The sequence below is a fragment of the Schistocerca gregaria genome, chromosome 3 (assembly GCF_023897955.1).
Source record: "Schistocerca gregaria isolate iqSchGreg1 chromosome 3, iqSchGreg1.2, whole genome shotgun sequence".
NCBI classification, from domain to species: Eukaryota; Metazoa; Arthropoda; class Insecta; order Orthoptera; family Acrididae; genus Schistocerca; species Schistocerca gregaria.
Genome location: NC_064922.1, coordinates 863,202,851 through 863,221,721, shown reverse-complemented (window position 1 = coordinate 863,221,721; position 18,871 = coordinate 863,202,851). Strand labels below are relative to the sequence as shown.

Here is an 18,871-nt window from a genome sequence, read left to right as displayed (position 1 = left end):
TGTTCAAAGATGGACCAAAACTGTAGAGATGGGCGGAGATTACATTGAAAAATGACAAAATGATCCTCAATGTTGTGGTTTTCAACCTATGTAATTGCATTTAAATTTCCTGACAATTAAACGTAGAAAAAAAATAGGAGGCATTACTTTTTGACTGACCCTCGTATGTTCTTTAAAATGTTATACTGAGTAGTGACTCTGTGGTCGGAGTTCAATGACAAAATGTGTCAAGATAACACACCACTGAACCTCTGACCCCTTGCTTCGATCCTTTTCTATAAACCACCGTGTGCTCCGCGATAAAATGCCGTTAAAAATTTCTCTTAGAACGAAGGCGGGGCGTGATGAGCTGCTTGTACTGCATCCTGTCCAACTTAAGAATGGTCCTGCCAGTCATTCTGGGAGCAAATCTTCTCCATACCTAAACGAGGTTTTCACTTTGCAGCGGAGTGTGCGCTGATATGAAACTTCCTGGCAGATTAAAACTGTGTGAGGACGGGGCGTGAGTCGTGCTTGGGTAGCTCAGATGGTAAAGCACTTGCCCGTGAAAGGCAAAGGTCCCGAGTTCGAGTCTCGGTCTGGCACACAGTTTTAATCTGCCAGGAAGTTTCTCCACACCTGTTGAAGAACCGGTATGTCTCCTGCATCACGCTGCTAATGAAATTTCTTTGCCCGGACAGAGGCTCAGTAGCCTGGCGACCGGTAAACCCGCTTCGTAGGAGTGTTCCGGTCCAACACCGGCAGCATGGTGGTCGGAAACCGCTTCCAGTATGCATACACGCCGCACCGTGAGGAGTCGCCGGATGGTCAGGGGCGGCTCACGAGCCTCTGCACAGACGCCAGCAATGCGACTGGTTCTGCAGGCACCTCTGGCCAGCCTGATGCCTGCACGGCGGACATCTTGGAATAAGAAGGCGTAGACGATCCGTACACTGTGCTGTCATAGTCATGCCGTGTGCGAAACGTGCAGTGTGAGCAAACTGGATCAACCTGCTCCCAATTCTTACCGCTAAGACAGTTTAAGATATTTAGCGCATTTAGACATTTACATTACAAGTCGTGCGCGTGTGGCAGCCACGTTAACACGAGGGCCAAAACTCTCACTGAGGTCTTAAAATCCGAAACGGTTCGACTCATACTGAGTTCAGGATAAGGAAAGCACCGATGAACGAGTAGAATACACACGTATGGTTTTTTTTCCATGGAGAATTTAAAACCAGTGGCATGCGGCCAAACCGGCCATTGTGGCTGAGCGGTTCTAGGCGCTTCAGTCCGTAACCGCGCTGCTCCTACGGTCGGAGGTTCGAATCCTGCCTCGGGCATGGATGTGTGTGATGTCCTTAGGTTTACATAATTCGAAGTCTAGGGGACTGATGACCTCAGATGTTAAGTCCCATAGTGCTCAGAGCCATTTGAATCATTTGACCCTGCGCCTAATCTCCCAGCCTCTTTAAGGGTACGGGCCGTTCTTTTTTGCAGGAAAACTGTTACAGAAATTACATACGATGGACATCCGGCTTTGTCCACAAATGCGAAAACATGGCGATAATTTCATTTCTTTGAACGGGACAGAACACCAACGCAGTGGTAGATGTAAAGAGCATTTCTTAACAACGGGTTGCATCATGGTGCCGTGCGGTTCTCGCACCGCTGCAGTGGCTTGCAAAGCTGGCCTCATCTCAAGGTGCGTGACTTTACTTTTGTGGGGATTTGTGAAAGACTCCGCTGTGTGCCTCACCTTACAACAGCCCTGGCTGAAGTGCAGTAACTCCAAACACGATCAGATTAAGCACGGAACACATTCGTCTACAGCCTGGATGTTTATCGTGAGTCCCTCGAAGCTCTGACCCCAAACCTAGGGTTGTCTATGCATGCATGTAGAAAGTATATACACGTTTGTTAAATTCGATGGTCCCTTTGAAAATAAAAGCGTTGCACTCTTAGAAGTAAGTTAAAATGAAATGATAATTAAATCTACACCCTAGCTGCAAACAAGAGTTGATACGCATCATTGAGGACATGTTGAAAATGTGTGCCCCGACCAGGACTCGAACCAGGGATCTCCTGCTTACATGGCAGACGCTCTCTCCATCTGAGCCACCGAGGGCACAGAGGATAGTGCGCCTGCAGGGACTTATCCCTTGTCCGTGAGACCCACATTCCCAACACAACTACATTCGTAGTGGCCTAATAGATGTTTGCCCATCACACTCATTACTCGTGGCAGATTAACCTACCAAGTCCCGTACGCGTTGGGGCACGGTGTGTGCGTTTGTAACAGAAGGTCAATCGCCGGGTAGCCATATTTTAACTATATATGAAGGTAGTATCTGTTCCCGAAAGAACAGATACCATTGATGACCGTGCAGCTTCTCTAGAGAAGACATTGACCTTCTTGTGCGAACGCACACACCATGCGCCAACTCGAACGGGACTTGGTAAATTAATCTGCCACGAGTGATTAGTGTGAACGGCTAACATCTATTAGGCGCACTACAAATGTAGTGGTGTGGACATGTTGGGAATGTGGGTGTCACGGGGAGCGTACAAGGGATAAGCCCCTGCAGGCGCACTATCCTCTGTGCCCTCGGTGGCTCAGATGGAGAGAGCATCTGACATGTAGGCAGGAGATCTACATCTACATCCATACTCCGCAAGCCACCTGACGGCGTGTGGCGGAGGCTGCCTTGAGTACCTCTATCGGTTCTCCCTTCTGTTCCAGTCTCGTGGAAAGAAAGATTGTCGGTATGCGTCTGTGTAGGCTCTAATCTCTCTGATTTTATCCTCATGGTCTCTTCGCGAGATATACGTAGGAGGAAGCAAAATACTGCTTGACTCATTGGTGAAGGTATGTTCTCGAAACTTCAACGAAAGCCCGTACCGAGCTACTGAGCGTCTCTCTTGCAGAGTCTTCCACTGGAGTTTATGAATCATCTACGTAACGCTTTCACGATTAGTAAATGATCCTGTAACGAAGCGCGCTGCTCTCCGTTGGATCTTCTCTATCTCTTCTATCAAGTCTATCTGGTACGGATCCCACACCGGTGAGCAGTTTCAAGCAGTGGGCGAACAAGTGTACTGCAACCTACTTCCTTTGTTTTCGGATTGCATTTACTTAGGATTCTTCCAATGAATCTCAGTCTGGTATCTGCTTTATCGACGATTAATTTTGTATGGTCATTCCACTGTAAATCACTCCTAATGCCTACTCCCAGATAATTTATGAAATTAGCTGCTTCCAGTCGCTGACCTGCTATATTGTAGCTAAATGATAAGGGATCTTTCTTTCTATGTATTCGCAGCACATTACACCTGTCTACATTGAGATTCAATTGTCATTCCCTGCCCCATGCGTCAATTCGTTGCAGATCCCGTGTTTGAGACACGGTCGGTGCATACATTTTCAACATGTCCCCAATGATGTATATCAACGCCTGTTTGTAGCTACGGTGTAGATTTAATTATCATTTCATTCTAGAAGTGCTGCACGGTCATCAATGGTATCTGTTCTTTTGGGAACAGATACTACCTTCATTTGTAGTAAGTTAAAATGTACTCCAAATTTCGGAGTTGATTGGTGTAGACAACGTAGTCTCGTGGAAACGAACGAATCTCTTTGGAAGACACTGTATTACAAGGTCTGCTCTGGTTGCACCAGTGACAGAAATCCATGCCTCATTACGGTCGGCCGGACCTGGCGACGCTAGCTAATCTGACGTGGCGGGCACCGCAGTTCACCCCAGCTTCCACCGGCTAGGCTGCACTCGTGGACCAGGCACAGAGAGAGAGAGAGAGAGAGAGAGAGAGAGAGATGCAGCTCGCCGCCGGCTGTCTGCGCCTATCGCTCTGGTCTACTCCGGTCCAGCCGCGTCCACAGGCTGCGTGGGCGCCCCTCCACTCTCCCCCTCCCCCTCCCAGACGCCGGCCCCGGTTGCCAAACGTCTGCTCGGCTTCGCCTTCGCCTTCCGCCTCGTACCTGCCAGAACACAACGGGCAGCCGGCATTTAAAACCACACGCGCACTCTCTCCACTTCCTACTGCGTCCCACTCGGTTTAAATTAAACATTGCTGCTGCCTACTCGCGGCCTTAACATCAGCTGGCGGCATTTCATTTCACGGACGTTGCACATCAAGTCACGCCATCGGGCAGTGTGACTCGCGAAGAACAATGCGGCTTTTTCCGCCAAGTCGAATGGAATATTACGGCTCACGGGTCCCAATCTTTCACTCTTATTCTTTCCGTTGAGAACAGATACCGAGTTCACTTTCAAGGCCGCTATTTGCCTCCTTAGTGAACTTCGTTACGTGGGAATGAGACCGCGGTGTAAGGCGTATTTATTTGCCTAAATGCGTGTGTCCACTAGCAAGTAACTTCTGCAAACACCTGCTAAAATGTTACCCTAGAACAAAAACTTGCGGAAGTTTGCTTCTGCAAGTAGCTTCGGCAAGCTAATTTCAGAAACTTGCTGCAAATACTTCATAAGTGTATCTACTCGAGCTGCGTCCTGAGGTAGGCAAGAGGAACTGTACAGTATCGTAGTTGGAAAGATAGCAGTCGCCACCCTTGTTATGTTATTACTGTAGAAGAAAAACAACAAGGAAGAAACAAATGTTTGGTTGAATAAACAGATACGGCGGCGTGCATATTCAGTATATCAAGAATCACTACTCAATGAAATGAAATGAAATTAGAAGACTTCGGTGAGATTAAAAACTTTCTGATAAGGTCGTATGCTACATTCAAACTCTGCGATCAAACATTCGAAAACAGGATACCGCTAATAACATGCGGAAAGCAATACCACCAGAAGATTGCCTTCTAATCACTCTTCGCCGGTCGCTGTGGCCGTGCGGTTCTAGGCGCTTCTGTTTGGAACCGCGTGATCGCTAAGGTCTTAGGTTCGAATCCTGCCTCGGGCATGGATGTGTGTGATGTCCTTAGATTAGTTAGGTTTAAGTAGTTCTAAGTCTAGGGGACTGATGACCACAGATGTTAAATCCCATAGTGCTCAGAGCCATTTGAACCATTTACTCACTCTTCGAGTTTTGCAAACAGTTTTTACTACTTATATTACAAATGCAATGCACTTATGTTTATGCCAACATCAAAAAATCTCCTATAATTTAAATACGCATGTACTGCCGCTCTACTTCCCCTTCTCGTGAAGCAAAGTGAGCCGTGAACGGCTCGCGTTTATCCCATTTATTGTTTGTCATTTTCTATACGGTACTGCCGCCTCGTTTTCTTATTTACTGGCGTCACTAACTTCCTGCCTCACTAGCCCGTGAGCGGTAGCAGCAGCGCGTATCGATAAGTGCAGTGTCGTACCATCTCTGGAGCGACAGATACTATTTCCGGGTCGCCGTGTGTCTGGCAGTGGGTTGGAGACGGAGCAGCAGAGCAGTTGGGACGCAGAAGCAGTGAAGTCTGGTATGGAACGCTGGTGAGTGCCGACAGCCAGTGCTCGCCGACCGCTGGCGACACACATGAACTGTCCAAAGGAGGGAGAGTGGAGCGGGACGACCGTTGATTGGTCGTTCGGTTGGTCGTCTCATCGCCCGACGTATATGTGGTCCTTTCACCATTTCCGGCCCTGGGCAATTGGTTATTTGGCGTGGAGCAGCGAGGAAGTCTCCGTGGCGCGTGTCTGGCCGGGACCTGCGTCCACGCGCGGTCGGAATGTAAGGGGATGTTCCCATTGCTACGAGGTCCATGGCTTAGCGATCCTGGACACGAAAGTTGAGTAAATAAAAAGATTTTCTTGTCGGTGGGTCCTTTGGCTGTCTGTCTGTTGGGTTGTCGTCGGATCGTGAATGATTGGCCCGATTACCTGCCTCACTTACGCGAGACTTAGTGTTTGAATTCCAGACAGACCCTCGGACATCTGAGCGCCGTTGAGTGTACTGCCTTTTTTTTAAATTTTGTTCTTGTCGTTTGTACTTGTATGGCTTCCAGCCGATATTTTTTTTAAAAATTAAGGTTGCTTTGCCCTTACGGCGTAAGATTCTTTAGGCCTTCAGTCTAATTTCAAGAACTGTTTCACGTAAGACCTTTGGCCTTCTAAAGGTTTTAATGTTGTTGAATTTTAAGTGTTGCGCCTTCAGCCGATTTTGAGTCTGAGTTGTTTTGCTCTTAAGGCCTTCAGCCTAACTAAAGAACTGTTGTAAGATAAGGCTTGCCTTTAACTTTCTGATTATGCTTGCGTTTTTAATTACAGGCCTTCAGCCGTTTTTAAATTAAAGTGGCTTTCAGCCGGTAATTAAGTCACAAAGATTAAAGCTTTATTGTTAAAATTTCTTTTTGGGCTCTTGTAATCTTTGATCAAATAATAAAGTTGTATGTTCGAGTGTAACCGACAGCCCATCATTTTGGCCCATTTCCACAATTTATATTACCTCTCCTGTCCTGCGGGCTAAGCAGGGCGTCTCACAAAGTAATCCGTAAATTAACTTCGCACTTCCTTGGCTGTGGTGGTCAGTTATATATCTTCAGGGGTTCAAGTGGTACACCGTTTAGGCCCGGCTGTTTTTGCGCCACTATCCTTTCCGACAGTGACAGTTTCGTATCGGTACTGAACACAACAAACTTCTGCAAGCTTGAGAAACACGGGTCGCAATTTCGGCAGGCACTCGCAGAAAGATACAAGAAAATGTTTCTACTTACTTCTGCAAATTGACGAAACTTGGAGAAGCAGCTTCGGCAAGCAACTTGTGGGAGTTTACTTGCTAGTGGAAACACGCCTTAACGCTACCCTCCTAACGCTGGAATCGTCATCAGAAGCTATAAACACTGAAACAGCAGCTCCAGACTCAAACAAACTCTGGGAGCCCAACTGTTTACACTCATTCACTCAACGATCAGGCTGTGATATCATTAGACACGGCTTTCTATCACTGTGTCGCGACGACGTGCCCTACGGAGCTCGTAAGGGGGGAAAGAGTCAGCGCTATTTGCTTTGTTTAGCTCTTCCGCCCACAACTTGTCTAATTTCAGTCCTTCTTTTCCGTTAAAGTTGTTTTCGTGTTTTTGACTTTCTACGACTTCTCTGTACTTCCCAGCAGAGTAATGATTCCCCCTTCATGAACCTACAATATAATAAAAACGTATTTGGTGGTCCCATCACCCCAGTGTGTTTTGCCACTGCCGACTTACTCGTGTTTCCTACGCTACAACTACCCTTGCGTTCCTTAACCCGTGTATTAGTACCTCTTTTGGTAGTTCCTACGTACACGTAACAGCAAGTGCAAGAGGGACTTGTAGGTCCTTTGCAGCATTAAAATACCCACGCAAATTTCTTTTCGGTTGAAACGCTGTGTCAATACTGTGGCCATTTAGAAGCCTTCTTACACGATCTGTGACCTTTTTTTCCCAAGTGGGAGGAAAGCTTTCTCTCTACCTGGTTCATTTTCTACGCATGACATAAAAGGCTACCCCGTAAACGGTCACCATGTTCCCACACTCAGGAAAAATGCCTCTTTCCTATATGCAGTTCAGAAGTCTAGAAAAGTATTTCGATTTAAAATAAAACACTCACTAGACCAATGTCTAGTTCTGCCAAATCTTTAGTACTGCGATATAGTTCGACATGTGACGAAAATTGAAAATTCCAAAACATTGGAGTTAGCCACGAATGCTTAAGTGTATAACGTTGTGTTTTTTGATCATGTCCGTTAGGGTGGGCCGGCCGAAGTGGCCGTGCGGTTCTAGGCGCTTCAGTCTGGAACCGCGCGATCGCTACGGTCGCAGGTTCGAATCCTGTCTCGGGCATGGATGTGTGTGATGTCCTTAGGTTAGTTAGGTTTAAGTAGTTCCAAGTTCTAGGGAAGAGATAACCTCAGTTGTTAAGTCCCATAGTGCTCAGAGCCATTTGAACCATTTTTGAGTTATGGTGGATGCGAAGAGATGGTGACACGTTCACTTTTTTTAATAGGTTTGTTAAACGTTGATAGCCACAATAATTCTCCTGGCATATCGAATACCGATCATCATTCCATAACTGCAATAAAAGTTGTGCTACGTCCATGACCCTGGTTGAGCCTACTGATGAAACAAAATCTTCCTCTACATCATTCTGCATTTCAGCATACGACTCTGGAATAAACTACCCTCTGATCCAAAACCATTTCGTTTTTCAGAGGAGATAAAAGCTTTATCTATTGTCACTGCCGAATCCTATCTGTCTTCATTTTGTTCTACAGGCAACCAATTGACTGTCACACCGTCAACTCTCTTCAAGCATTTGTCATCTCTGTTTATTTCAATGTCCTTTCTTTCACCTCATCTGGTACCGTTACATTATTATTTCTCGCTCTTCCTGTCACCAGTCTACTTTATCCCAACAGACAGGAATTTTATGAGGGACTTATTTGACAGAAAGTTAATAACATTTTTACTACTGAAATATCATTCATTAGTATAATAATAATATTATTTACAGATCGTGTAAGTTCACCGGAGAGAATACTAGTGAAGAACACGCCAGTCGCTTTGGAACTCGAGTGCAGCTGGTGCAGAACCGCTACCATTTGGTCACGTGACAAGTTATGGCAGTGTGTGTGTGTGTGTGTGTGTGTGTGTGTGTGTGTGTGTGTGTGTGTGTCAATTGTATGGGACCAGCGCAGTAACATGGACTGGTTGGAGGCGTGACAGAATCGCACAAAAGAGTAAACGTACGAGTATTTCGACATGGCTGTTATCCGTTCTGTGAGTGAAGCTGGTCGACCTGTTGGTGTATCAACACGGGCGTTCCAAAGTGTCTACAAACAATGCCGTAACACACGAAGTCATATATCAGGGCATAACAACAGTAGTCTTAAAAATATGCTAACAGGATAGAGGCCAGAGACGACTGACACGTTCCGCCAATGAGAGTCGGCCTCAACTCCGACAGGCACCGCAGCTGCCAGTAAACGAACGTCCGTCTCAACTACGAGAGTTGCCCGGAAAGTAATGCATCGCATTTTTTTCTTCAACAATTACGTGACGGAGCATGTGAAGGTTGCTGTGTGTTAAAAAATGGTTCAAATGGCTCTGAGCACTATGGGACTTAACATCTTAGGTCATCAGTCCCCTAAAACTTAGAACTACTTAAACCTAACTAACCTAAGGACATCTCACACATCCATGCCCGAGGCAGGATTCGAACATGCGACCGTAGCAGTCCCGCAGTTCCGGACTGCAGCGCCTAGAACCGCACGGCCACCGCGGCCGGCTGCTGTGTGTGTGGACGGGTTACTCGTGTAACCGAAATTGCAGCTCTGAAGAAAGTTCTAGAGGAACCGAAACCGGTCATGCGATTATACATTTTTGCAATCAAAACGGATTATAAGTAACATTGTATAACCAGTGATTGCGGAATCCCTTCAGACATTATGTCTGTTTTTGCAATATCTTAAACAATTCTTTATTGAACATTGTGAGAGTTACACACACGAATGAATGGTGTTTTATCTACACACCCTTATTTTTCCACGTAATCTCCATCCCGTTCTATGACCTTCTTACAGCGCGAAGCAAGGGCGTGTATTCCCTGTCAGGAGGCCAGAGATTAACTGTGTGAAATCACCTCCCCACCGTCCTCAAAATGTCTTCACGAATGGCAGCCTTTAATGACCCGAACAGGTGGAAGTCCGAGGGGGCTGGGTCACGGCTGTAGGGTGGATAGGGTAACACTGTCCATCGCTGTTTTGCGAGGTGTTCAGACTTCTGTGGGGTCGAGCGTTATCGTGTTGCAGCAAAACATCCTCTTGAGTCGCTGTGGCGCCGAAGGGAGCCGGAAGCGCGTCTTGACTTTTGTTAATATGTTGACATATGCTGCTGAATTCATGGTACCGCCTCTTGGCATCACATCAATGAGAATCACGCCTTCATAGTTCGAGAACACAGTGATCATGACCTTACCCGCGCAAGCAGTGGCTTTGATTTTATTTCTTCTATGGGAAGTGGGAATGGCGCCATTCCAACGACTGTCGTTTTGTTTCGGGCTCAATACGGTGAACTCAGATTCCATCGTGACAATCCGAGACAAGAAGGCCTTCCCCTCCGCTTCAAAACTTTGCAACAAATCGTAACAAATGTTTTCCTGTGCCATTTGTGATCCACCGTTGGATGCCGCGGGACTAATGTCGTACACACTTTCGAATATCCACACTTGCTGATTGACAGATACGGCGCCAATTGCCGAGTCGTAATGCGTCTGTCCTTGACGCGCGGGGTAGCCGCGCAGTTTTAGGCGTCTAGTTGTGATTCGCTCGGCTCCCCCTCCCCTCCATCGGAGGTTTGCGTCCTCCCTCGGAGATGGATGTGTATGTTGTCCTTAGCGTAAGTTAGTTTAAGTAGTGCGTGACCTCAGCAGTTTGGTCCCATAAGACTTACCACAAATTTCCAAATTTTCCGTCTGTCCTTGCTAATGACAACATCAGCTCGCTGAAACATGTCAGGTGTGACAGCCGTGGTTGGTCTCCCCGACCGCTGCAAATCGTGGAGCTCCACCGGACCGCCTTCTGATGGCCACACCCTCCGTGCCCAGCGACTAACCACACTTCTGTCGACAGCAGATGCTCCATAGACTTTGCACAAGCGTTTGTGATTATTCAGCAGAGTTTATTTCTCTGCAGTGAGGAATTCAACGACGGCACATTGCTTGTAACGGAAACTTGGCCTGCTCACTCAGGAGACTTCACGTAACACGTACGTAACGTTTCGCATTCGTAGAATGGTTTAGGGCTAAGAAAAAAAATGCATTACTTTCTAGGCATCCATCTTAGTTTCCAGGCGAACACTGCGAAGGGAAATAAATGCTGGACATGTCGCAAAAGGCTGCTGCTGACAGCGAAAGTTAAAGGCTGCACGTTTTCGATGATCAAAACAACACAGGAACTGGACAGTGGCGAACAGGGAGTCGTGACTTCATCTCTCTTCAAATGGTGCGAGGCGTCATGTACACCCAAGCTCCAAGGAGGCGTTAAGCCCGAATTGTGTGGATGGTGTTGTTCGGGTTGGCGTTGTTTCTGTGGTGTTCTGGGAATGTTTTTCTTAGCACGTTGCCGTGAACGTAAACCACAATGTTTATTTCAATATTCTCGGTGACCCAGTGTTGCGCTCCGTTCTACTCTTCATGACAGGTGTGGTGTGGCCCTCCCGTGTGCCGAGATGGCGACAGTTGCACTCCCAGATCTGTGCACGTACACTCCTAGCTTGACGAACGCTCGTGCTCCCTGCCGCACCTCGAATGTCCCACTAACTCGTTTGATTTAATCGCACGTAGAACGTCCGGAAAAATTTGGAACGGCGGTTGAAACATCCCCGACACCTGCTGGCTCTACGGGATCTGAGGGGCTTCAGCTGGATGCGGCAAACCAGGAGAAACTCAGAGACTGTCTTCTTCGCCTCACAGAGGCCATCGTAAAGGCTGGAGTTGTTAGCGACACGTCTCCTGGGGTGATTTATCCATACTGTAATGTTAGCTCACGAGACACACTTGGTTATAATCTAAGAGAGGCCGTGACGCGATGATGCTAATCTCTAATCTCTAATAGTGTGGCAAAAGCGGGCGTCAGGACAATTTGTTAGTATGGGTTCCCTAATATCAGGGTCAAGCATGCATTCAGGGGCAAACCTACTGTTCAGCTTTATGTCAGTCCTTAATCTATTGTTCTCTTTTGATTGACATGTGCTTAACCTATTGTCCTAAACCACTTTTGATATCAAATTGACATGCAAATTAATTAAATTATTATGGCTGATTGATTTATAACCTTAACCTACTGTTTTGCTAAGCGGTTTATACCCCTCTGCGGTTGATTTATGACCCCCGGGGGATAATCTGTCCTCAAAAACCTACCCCTCCCCTCCCCCCACCATCCCCTCTGGAAACCTTCAACACTCACCCCCCTTCTCTCGCGCCGATACAAGTATACATTCAGGCCTGAATTATTATAATAGCCCTATCCATCTCTATCAGTTTATTGACAAATTAATCACAGTGATCAATTAAATAACCCCTCCCCCCACTGGGAATCCCACAGGCCGCCCCTCCCCTCTACCAGCAAATTGGCGGCTATGTACTGGAGAGAAAGGATCTCACGACAGGAAATTCAACTACACAGCAAAGGGTATATTGTTTATTTACAAATAATTCAATTTGCTGTGGTAGGATCTCTGTTGCTGCTCATTCTCTGCTATTTGGGAAGATGCAGGTCTTGTAAAATTCATCGAAAAGAATTAATAAAATCGATCGCTTTTCTCATTCAGATCCACAAGGAATGCCGTCATGAAACACTCATAACATGTCAGTTAAAGATCTTTCGATCGCAAAGCACGTAGCAACTGTCGGGCTGGCCGCTTTGCGTATTCCCGGACATGCAGTCCCCTCGGGGTCCCGCGAAGCAGTAGCCGCACCACGTGCCAACCGCCGCAAGCAGCGCACAGATTGGAAGTCACACTGAACTCCTGCACAAAAGCTTCACGTGGTGGCAACCCTCTGATACCTGGGAAACCCCCAGGACATCCCGTGTGGGACACCGGCGCACGAGGGAACTCCTTCCAAGGCAAATGCCTCAAAGCGGATCGATCCAGAAACACTGCTGAAATCAACAAATTAACTGACTAATTAATTTCCGGTCACACGCTCGTGATGTAGGGGATGTAAGGCAGGTGCGATAGTTCACCAATCCCAGTCGCAGTAAGTCTCCGAAGGAGAAGAACCACTAAGTGTCAACAACAGCAGTCGACATCCTCTTGTGCCTCTCCACCGCAGAAGACGCGTAAAAGTGAGTGCTCATTACATTTTGTTACTACTATTACCGTACGTAGCAATTCCTCTTTGTGAAGTTCCGTTTCTTTGTTCAACTCGATGTCATTGCCTGTGAATGCTTATTGCTTCTCCTTCGTATTCTTATTCTTAGTTCAGCGGCATCCAGAGTGTCTGGACCAGCAGCAGCTACCATCAGCTCGTTGAGACTTGAAGCAAACTTGGCCTGCCAGGATCGGCAGCAGTGGCCGCAGTAGCAGCACCTCAGCAGGACGACAAGCTGCTATTACATGAATTTTATCCATAGTGGATGCTGTTGAACTCCGTGACTGTAATTATCCCATTTGTATCTGTTCAGTCACCAGTAAATATATTTTTTTTTGTATTCATACAATGATCTCCAGCAATATAAACATGTACATGAACGTATAAATATCTGAGGAAACCGGTCGTGTGACAAATAAAGCACTCCGTCTTCGGGCCACAAGAGGCCCATCGGGACCATCCAACCGCCGTGTCATCCTCAGCTGAGGATGCGGATAGGAGGGGCGTGTGGTCAGCACACCACACTCCCGGTCGTTATGATGGTTGTCTTTGACCGGAGGCGCTACTATTCGGTCGAGTAGCTCCTCAATTGGCATCACAGAGGCTGAGTGTACAACGAAAAATGGCAGCAGCGCATGGCGGCTGGATGGTCACCCATCCAAATGCAGGTCACGCCCGACAGCGCTTAACTTCGGTGATCTGACGGGAGCCGGTGTATCCAAAGTGGCAAGGCCGTTGCCCGTGTGATAAATAAATAACCTTTTATTGTGACTGGTAGCGGACGTTTTTCTACACCCTATAAGTTTCTATTACCCATTCTGCCCCCTAATCTGGACACCCAGTCTGCTGTCTGGTGTCTCTCAGTAGAACTGTGCTGGCTCCCTAGACCACACAGCGCGCGTCAGTGCTGGTCTCTGACAAACGCACCACCCCGGGAGCACAGTGCTGATGTGGTGTACGAGAAGCTGCCGATTCCTACCATTTCTCTACGACGTTTCACTTATAACAGCTAGTCGTTCAAAGCGCTCAAATGCTGGTATGAAACCATCAACAGGTAGTGACTGGCGTCTTGCGTTAGAGGCTGAAAATGCATCGAGAAGCATTAAAGTGCGGTTTACGGAGTTGGAATGGGATGAACTGGGTCATGCAGAACACTACATCAGCCAGCAGATATCCTCCGAGTATTCTCAATCTCCGGACATTTATTGTGCTGTTCTGATGCTTCCTATATCATCATTGGACGACGGAGTGACTCTAATGTTGAGATCTGGAGGTCGATCCATTTATCTGCAATACTGCACCAATTCAAAGTTGTTCGATCTATGGGTGGTGCTATTCCTTGTGCTGAAAATACTGAAACGTGGGATGCCATGTGTTCAAACTGTGTATATAGACATCATGAAGTATCTCTGTACATATTGTGTGCAAGCATATGATTCAGAACGAATTTACTGCATACAGAAACAGTTTTTTGGGAAATACTGTAAAAAAACGAATCAGTTGTTTTTGTTGTTGATGATCAAATGCAGCCTGTGTATCGTTGCTGAACATAAATAAAATATATATAATCGCAGATCTTTAATCTTTACTCTTTCTTATTTAGCTATCCCATCATTATGTAATGTAAGATGTAGCCACTGTACCTCAGTCGATAAGATGATTGTGCCATAGTGGCTACATATTATTATTATTATTATTATTATTATTATTATTATTATTAACATTCTTTTTTTTCTAGAAAAGTCCATTGCACACCAAAATCTAATTTAGCCGGAATCATGGCTGGGTGAGTGAAGCATGAGGGCTTTGTTGTAAGCGACTGGTTCTGTGATGGCGTGCAAGAAGACCAGACGAAGACGACGACGAAGGAGAAGGAGGAGGAGGAGGAGGAGGAGGAGGATGAAAAGAGGAAGAGGAAGAAGTACTATGAGGTGCTACTATCCGCTAACATAAGAGCGATAATTGTAGGTCCATCCAACTTTAGTAAGAGCAATGATCTCATGTTTCTACTAACACATCTAGATGTAGTTCGCTTTGAGCATGCATGTGCGTTTTCAAAATGCTGTTTCAACCCAAGTACCAGCCACTGCAAGAGATACCGCAGTGTGCTGATGGTGTAACATGTATGACATTCAGTCAAAGCAGTCAAATTCCCCCACCAGAAAAAGTAAAACCAAACACAGTGTTCATATCCGACGATGTTGCTGTGGAAAACCAAGATCAAATTCTACGATATTTCTGTTTTGGTCGTCATATGGGTATTGACGTATTTTCTTTGAGTCAGAAATATTTCAGAATCCCGAAACAGTTGATGAGGGACAATGCAAATCTCATTATAGCTTCCAGACAAGACAATTTGAATCTAAAACACATTTACCAGGCACATGTAGAAACTAACATGTCATTCAATGATTTTGTAAAAACGTGTGGATTGCTAGAATCACACACAGTAAAGGTTTCTTGTTATTGATAAAGCAAGGAAACTGAATGATGTTAGGTGTAGACAGAACTTCCAGGAGTTTCTATACATACAGCGATGAAAAAATTGACGAGTATATGAATTTACAGGGTGTAAATTTAAAGTTGATAAACCAGAATAACTCAAAAAATAAGCTTCACCGGAAAAAAATGTCTAGAATCAAAAGTTGATTATTTTTGAGGGGGACATCTGCTGGTGCTAAAATTAGCATTTTAATTGCAGAATCAGATTCTACTTAAATAACTACGTACATTTTGTCTTAAACATTTGTTCTGATTCTTGGTAGTTGGTGCTGTAATTCAAGGAAATCCATGTTCTCATTAATACAGTATTTGGGTCAATTCCTCTCTCTCAAACCCCACGCTATGGGAACAGAGGGAGAGTTTTAGCTTTAGCGAATCAAAATTTACGAAGTAAATAAGTAATTAGAGGTTTGGATGACTTACGGCAGGCTGATGTTGTAGATATGAGGGAATATTCACGTGATAATAATGGATTCAAATACAGTGTGTTTCAAAAATCACCGGTATATTTGAAACGGCAATAAAAACTAAACGAGCAGCGATAGAAATACACCGTTTGTTGCAATATGCTTGGGACAACAGTACATTTTCAGGCGGACAAACTTTCGAAATTACAGTAGTTACAATTTTCAACAACAGATGGCGCTGCAAGTGATGTGAAAGATATAGAAGACAACGCAGTCTGTGGGTGCGCCATTCTGTACGTCGTCTTTCTACTGTAAGCGTGTGCTGTTCACAACGTGCAAGTGTGCTGTGGACAACATGGTTTATTCCCTAAAACAGAGGATTTGTCTGGTGTTGGAATTCCACCGCCTAGAACACAGTGTTGTTGCAACAAGACGAAGTTTTCAACGCAGGTTTAATGTAACCAAAGGACCGAAAAGCGATACAATAAAGGATCTGTTTGAAAAATTTCAACGGACTGGGAACATGACGGATGAACGTGCTGGAAAGGTAGGGCGACCGCGTACGGCAACCACAGAGGGCAATGCGCAGCTAGTGGAGCAGGTGATCCAACAGCGGCCTCGGGTTTCCGTTCGCCGCGTTGCAGCTGCGGTCCAAATGACGCCAACGTCCACGTATCGTCTCATGCACCAGAGTTTACACCTCTATCCATACAAAATTCAAACGCGGCAACCCCTCAGCGCCGCTACCATTGCTGCACGAGAGACATTCGCTAACGATATAGTGCACAGGATTGATGACGGCGATATGCATGTGGGCAGCATTTGGTTTACTGACGAAGCTTATTTTTACCTGGACGGCTTCGTCAATAAACACAACTGGCGCATATGGGGAACCGAAAAGCCCCATGTTGCAGTCCCATCGTCCCTGTATCCTCAAAAAGTAAAGGTCTGGGCCGCCATTTCTTCCAAAGGAATCATTGGCCCATTTTTTAGATCCGAAACGATTACTGCATCACGCTATCTGGACATTCTTCGTGAATTTGTGGCGGTACAAACTGCCTTAGACGACACTGCGAACACCTCGTGGTTTATGCAAGATGGTGCCCGGCCACATCGCACGGCCGACGTCTTTAATTTCCTGAATGAATATTTCGATGATTGTGTGATTGCTTTGAGCTATCCGAAACATACAGGAGGCGGCGTGGATTGGCCTCCCTATTCGCCAGACATGAACCCCTGTGACTTCTTTCTGTGGGGACACTTGAAAGACCAGGTGTATCGCCAGAATCCAGAAACAATTGAACAGCTGAAGCAGTACATCTCATCTGCATGTGAAGGCATTCCGCCAGACACGTTGTCAAAGGTTTAGGGTAATTTCATTCAGAGACTACGCCATATTATTGCTACGCATGGTGGATATGTGGAAAATATTGTACTATAGAGTTTCCCAGACCGCAGCGCCATCTGTTGTTGACAATTGTAACTACTGTAATTTCGAAAGTTTGTCTGCCTGAAAATGTACTGTTGTCGCAAGCATATTGCAACAAACAGTGTATTTCTATCGCTGCTCGTTTAGTTTGTATTGCCGTTTCAAATATACCGGTCATTTTTGAAACACCCTGTATATTTTAATGGTTATTGATACATACTCCAAATTTGCCTGAGCATTACCTGTTAAAACAAAAACGGGGAGAAATTTTGCGGATGTGTTTGAGAATTTGTTGCAGACAGGGATGAATAAATAACTGACAGCCTCCAGGCCCAGCATGATGGAGAGTACTTCAAGACCGTGATGCAACGGTATGGAATGTATCACTATTCACCATGCACCACCTCAAGGCGAGTATCGTGGAACAGCTGAACAGATCAATAAAAGGTAGAGTGTGGATGCGTTTTAATTTTTGTAGCTCATACGAATGGACGATATCCTCACAGAACTAATTGCCAGTATAATCGAATCAAACACAGAAGAATAAAACTAAGAGCAGTCGATGTTCGTGATGGATACGGTGTACTACCGCATTAAAACGCTGGATCCACGCAAACATAAATTTAATGTAGGTGATTTGCTACATATCTCTAAACACAAAACAGAATTTGAGAAATCATACCTCCCAAACTGGTCGAGAGATATTCAGTTTCAAAAGTGCAGAGAACAAATTCCACAACTTACATTTCAAAGGATAGCAACGGCACTGAAATTTTGGGATGCTTTTATACAGAGTAAATGAAGAACACCTCAGAACCACACATGTTTCTCACAGAGTGACATCAAGAGAATTCAGTATTAGTTAAATGGCTTGGTTTTCCAGTGAGACAAAACAGCTGTATTGATGCTGATGATTTGCTATAGAATGGGGTGCACAGAGCACAACCAGCACTGTAGCATAACATGCGTGATAGGAGTTGCATTGTAGGAGGTAGTGGTATTCTCGACAAACTGCCAATGCAATTACATATTCCGGGTTATAATACCTGTGGGCCTGATACAAAGCGTCACAAACGTTTGGCTCATGGCGCTAAAGCCGTCGGCACACGGACCGTGCATCCGAACGTTGAACGTTGAGCGTGCCGAGTTTCTGACGCCACAGCATGGAATAGCACGCTCGGGAGTCTTTCCGAACGTGCAGAGCGATTTCTGGCATGTCAGATATTCTGAGCGTGCGTTTGAGCGTTGACCAATGACATGGCACAACGCCACCTACGTCACAAGCACGCAGTCTCCCTTCAGTACAGAGTTGTGAGGCGCCATATTGGCATTCATTTCAAGCCTATACGTACATATGCCGTTCCGAGCACCAGCAAATTGAGAATCACTGCAAACCCCGTTGTTAACTGCGTGATTCGTTCTAATAAAAAAAAAGAAAAACATCACATTCGTGGCAAAAGAATTATTATAACTTGCGTATAATGAGAGTAGGGTATTTGAAGGCAGCGACACTCTGAAGATCCACCCAAAACGCATTGTTCTTGGTACAATGTGTTATAATTAAATTTCAGTTAGTAAAATATCTACGATTATAGTTTTTAGCAGGAGGTAAGATACTAAGATTAGATTCTGAAGATGTGATGTTGGTTTATCGTGATGAATAGCGTCACTCTGTAATGAATTTTTTTTTTTTTTTTTTTTTGTTTTTTGTTGGGGCGGTGGTTCTTGTCCTGACA

General features: G+C 45.6%; 1 protein-coding gene and 1 non-coding gene across 5 annotated transcripts in view; both read right to left on the bottom strand.

Moving 5' to 3' along the window:
* Nucleotides 1–18,871, bottom strand: part of LOC126354877 (myocardin-related transcription factor A-like) — a 306,159-nt gene that overhangs the window by 182,871 nt on the left and 104,417 nt on the right. The window lies entirely within an intron of this gene.
* Nucleotides 2,034–2,108, bottom strand: Trnat-ugu (transfer RNA threonine (anticodon UGU)). The gene has a single exon. It is a non-coding gene; the product is annotated as a tRNA-Thr (tRNA).